We start from the raw sequence: 5,359 nt of genomic DNA, 5'->3' as shown, positions 1-5,359 counted from the left end.
AGAGTACGGTTTTTTTAATGTTTAAAAAGTAGGGGGACAGGCTGGAGAGCTGGCTCAGTGGTTAAGAACACTGACTGTTCTTCCAGAGGTTCAATCCCCAGCACCCATGTGGCAGCTCATAACTGTCTATAACTCCTGTTCCTGTTATGGGTTCCAGGGGACCCGACGCCCATGGCAAAACACCAATGCACATAAAATAAAAATAATTTTTTTAAAAAGCGGGGGTGGGGAAACAGTCACCTATCAACATTTAAATTTTTAAAGATTTAAAATAAAAAGTAAAAAAAAGTTATTCAGGGGATTTAGGCAGGGTGGCCCCAGGGCCAGAGTGGTCACTACACTGAGAAATGGATGCCAGAACTCACCTTTAGTTAGCTTTTGTTATGGGTATTTGCTTCAAAGAATGAATGTCTTATCCATGGGGTATTCCTACATCTAAAGAATTAACAAATCAGGGCAGGAGAGATGTCAGTGGTTAAGAGCACCGGCTGATTTCCCAAAGGATCCAGTTTCTGTTCCCAGCACCCACATGGCAGTTCACAACTGTCCGTGACTCCAGTTCAGGGAATCTGACACCTGCACACCGATGCACATAGAATGAAGTTAAATAAACTTTTAAAAAAATAACATCCAAAACTGAGCAGAGGAGCCATATTGCAGTATCAACCTAATGTACCAGGAGCATCTTAGGACTGGACCAGGTCAACACAAAAGTCGGCATGCAAATGTTTTAGCAAAGTTAATGCATATTTCAAGGACTTTTCATTCTAAAGAAAAGTGGTGAAGATTGAACCTCCGGCCTTGTAGACCTTGAACACAGTCTTCACCACAGACAAACAGAATGCATATATGTATATCCAGCATTTCATTTGCTTGTTTATGGCAGTGCTGGGGATCAAGCCCAGGGCTGATGTGTGTACTGAGCTGTGTCTCTAGCCCTCACTTTGTCTTGCGAAGTCAAAAGTCTCCAGGCAGCCACAACCTTTCTCTAAAAGTCTGCTGGTTTTCCTCTTTCATTTCTAATTATGTCTTGAGTTTAAAATCATAGCACCTAGACACCAGCACCCAAAGGAGGTATGAGGGCAGCCTTCCCACAATGAGGTGTGAGCATCGCCTTGCTTTTTTAGGCTCATGAAATGACAGGCTTACAAACCAGACTTGAAGTCTGTAGCATTGTGGTACCCTGGGTCTGAAATTCCCCTTTCTCTCCCTGTGTTTACCGTTTCCAGAAAAAGGAAAAGGAACAGGATTTGCTGTATAACATTGAGGAAAGAGAGCTATTTTCCCAGTGTAATTACCTGCCTGTGCTTCGAAGGGGGACTCAGACCCTAGCAACCCTCTCTGGCACGCCTTGGAGTTTGTATTGACATTTTAAATTTAGAATCCCACGGGAAAGTGCCGTGGGTAACTGAGCAATCACTTCCAGCTGAGGAAGTACAGGCAAGCCAATGCAGAAGGAACTCTAGAGGTGGCCGTACTGTGGAAATCTTAAGACCCTGTTGCTATTTTTTCTAGTTTTAACTTTTGATGCATGTATGTGTGCACGCACACACATGTATACACACACACATGCACACACGCACACACGCCTGTTGCCTGTGACTTTCTCTCATTACGAATAGAAAGTTCCCTTCCCTCACTATGTTCCAACTTGGGCCTTCACCTTTGATCCTGTCTTAAGAAAAGTAACCCAAGAGCCTGCGGTAGAATTTCCTCCACACATCTGGAGCCTATATGTCAAATTTGTAAAACAGCTCACTCTAGCCTCCCCCTCCTCCCCTGTCTCTCTTCCCTCCTCCCTCCCTCTTTCCTTCCCTCCTCCCCATCTCCTCCCTGTCTTCCTCTCTTCCTACTCTTTTCCTCTTCTGTCCCTCCTTCCTTTTCCTCTTCCTCTCTTCTTCCTTCCTCCTTCCTACTCTACTTCCTTTTTCCTCCCCTCCTCCTCCTTCAGTTCAGCTTAATTGCTTGCATTCCCCAAAGCATCCTCCCCTGCTGTCAGTCCATACCAAACTAACTAGGGCAATTACCTGTGCCCTCCACGGCTACAGATCGGCTACAGCCTGTTAAGAGGTTAACAAACACAAGGGTTAATTTTTCCTGACTGCTCCACAGTCGGGAAGGAAAGAGAATAAGCTCTCATGATTGTGCTTTTGCATTCTCTGTTCCCAGACAAAGGGTTCACTCTGGTTCTCCAGAATCCCCAGAACCCAGAGCTAAGCGGCAAACTCTGAACTGAAGTCTGGCATCCACCACCACACACTGAGGGGCCCCCAGCCTTACTGTTTCAGGCTGGGAAAAGATTTTGGTGCTTTTTGAAAATATATTTCCAGGTCCTTCCTGAGCCAACTAGAGTGAAGTCAATGCTAAGTAAAAACATTTAGGTGGTAAGTGACTTTTAGACGAACTGCTTGGTGCGCCAGGTGTTTTTAACTGTCGTAGAGGATGCTGAGCTCACCCAGTGGGTCTGGATGGTTGTGTGGTACCTGGCTTTCCCGCTGTTTGTCTCTGTGTTTTCAGTGTCACCCTAGGAAGGTGTCACCCAGCTGGGGAGCCAAACACAGGCTCTTCGTCTTTTTGCTCTAGAGGTTTTTAGATCAAATGAGCCGACACTCGAGAGGAGTTAACGGATTTTCTTGTTATTTTCATGATTTCAACTAATTTCCCAATAAGAATTGTGGAATGCCACAGAAGCACACACGCAAAGCCCTACATGCTTGTGTTTGGTTTTTGCTATTGTTTTGCTACAAACATACTTAGTCTTTTCAAAAACCAGCTATACTAAAAATACACGTTGTTATTCTTAAACCCAGTTGTTTCAATTAATTCTCATTATATCAATGTTAGCTATAAATTCTTTGTAATACTAATAGTCACAAAATTTTTTCTTAATATGAAAAATGATACTTTCTCACTGTAGAGTTCTAAGACAAAACCAGGAAAACTATAAGTAAAAAAATCTATTACACAACATTCCCTTAATTTTCTACATATATCATGTACTTATTCTAGATAAGATAGCTAGTCTCTATTCCAGGCTGGCCTTGAATTCATAAGGATCCACCTGCCTCTTCCTCCCCAGCACTGGGATTAAAGGTGTGCACCAAATCTGCCTGATGCTATATGAATTCTTTAAAAATCTAAACTACTTTTGAGGTGCGGGAGAGATGGCTCAACAGTTAAGATCACTTGCTGCTCTCGGAGAAGACCTGGGTTCAGGTCCCACCACCAATATTGAATGGCCCACAACTGTCTGTTCCAGGGGTTCTGATGCCCTTCTCTTTGGCCTTTGAGGGCATCTGCATGTACATGGTGCACATACACACACATACACACACTCACATACACACACATACACACACTCACATACACACACATGCACACATATAAAATAAATAGTTTTTAAAACTTTAACAAATATTCAACTTCATTGTATAATAATTATCTATTAGCTATCAGACAATAAATTTACGTAGGAAATATTTTACCACTATAAATAACATTACGGTGGACATTTTCCGTCTTTGGTAGCAGTGTTGACCATGGAGCTACTCTTTCTTCTGTGTTTTCCGCACGCAATCATAAACATTTAGAGTGGTTTGGTTTGCTCAAATTCATGCTCCTCACTTCTTTTCCTGTGTGTGTGTGGCCGGGGCGGGGGGGGGGGTGTGTGTGGCAGGGTGTAGGGATCACTTGCAGCCTAGGAAATCTTCCAACTTGCTCTATGATGGATGAAAACCTTAAACTGATGATCATCCTGCCTCCACCTCCCCCACATTGGGATTATAAGCATGCACCTCCATGCCCCGCTTCTGCTCCTATCTTTCTGAAGCTGCATTTGAATAAGTACTTTCAAAGACTTTGTACACCTTGAAATTCTAAATGTTAAGCTTCTCACCACAAACTAGCAAACTACCTCTTTAGAGCGTGGCGTTTCTTCTGTGTCTTCTTTTAGCTCGTCTCAAAAGCCATACTTCTGTTTTTAGACCACACCAAAAAAAAACAAAAATCAAAACAACAACAACAACAAAAAAAACGGTACTCGTCAGCGCCCCATTGAGAACCTGCTCATTTTGCCTCTGGCAGTAGAAACTAATACCTGATAATTGACAAAAGACAAATTCGGTATGAAAAGAGACCTCCAGAAAGAAACAGAGTAGGCTACCTCCATCCCCACCGCGTCTGTATTAAGACAGAGCAACAATTAGCGGAGGCAAACTTTAGGTGGAGCCAGAGGCTACTGAACAAATGCGGCTGCCTAGCGTCCTGGGAAGTCCTGGAGTTCTGCGTTTGCCGCTCTGCAGGAGGCAACCTGAGCTACCTCAAGAAGGGAGAGCGGCAAGGCTCAGCTGCCTCCTGGAGAAGGAAGGTGCCTGCTCAGGTCTTGTGGGACCTGGGAAACTCCACAGCCCGAGCTTCTGAGAAAGTAAGCCCAGGGGCTAAAGCAGAGAGCACAGTGCCAAGAGAGGATCTCCTGGGAGGATCCAGGCTCTCTCCTGCTCAGTGGATCGAATTTCACTAGTTCAGGGACCCCCTCCTAGCTGGCCACTTCTATAGTACCGACCCAACGGCTTAGGGCATTGGCAGAGTGCAGGGAAACCTGGCATGGCATATGGAAGGCAGGAGGATAATTGTGCCTTTAAGGCAAGCTTGAGCTAGAGGGCCAGTTTCAGGCCACAGAGAGACCCTGTCTCAAAAAAACTAACAGAAATCCCACAGCCCTTGAGGAGGAAGGAAAGAGCAAAGAGACACCATTCTGTCAGAGATAAAACCTGCATGAGCCTGCCTTCGAATCCCTCCCCGCCACGGCGCTCCCTCCTCCTAACCCTTTGCCTTTTCTTTGAAACATTTTTTTATGAATGAAAAGCCCCTCTTTAACTGCCCAGAGCAGGAATGGGAACAGTTATGTGAAACTTCTCTGCCATTCCGCATGGTATCATTTTGGGTTTTGACCTCCATGGTATCAATGTATTCTTAAAAATTGTTCTTATTAAAACACAAAATAGACAAAACAGGTGAAGTATTTTTGGATTTGTTGTTCTGTTAAGACAGAGTCTCAATGTGTAGCCCAATCTGCTCTCTGACGCTATGCTAAATGCCCCCTAAGGCTCAGTCACCAGCCCGTGGCACCACTGGACAGTGATGGAGCAAGCCTTCAGGAGGCAGCACCCTGCAGAAGGAAGGGAGGTCACTGGCATGTTCTCCTGAAGGGAGCATTGGGCCCAGCTCCTTCCCCTCTTTTGCTTCTCAGTCACGAGTTAAGTGCCTTTGCTCCGTCCACACTCAGCATCATAATGTTCTGCTTCATAACGGGCTCAGTCGGCAGGGCCAAGTGGCCACCAGCAGAAAATTCTGGTCCATA

This window comes from Myodes glareolus, chromosome 17 (assembly GCF_982192425.1).
Source record: "Myodes glareolus chromosome 17, mMyoGla1.1, whole genome shotgun sequence".
NCBI lineage: Eukaryota > Metazoa > Chordata > Mammalia > Rodentia > Cricetidae > Myodes > Myodes glareolus.
This window is presented reverse-complemented; position numbering follows the sequence as displayed.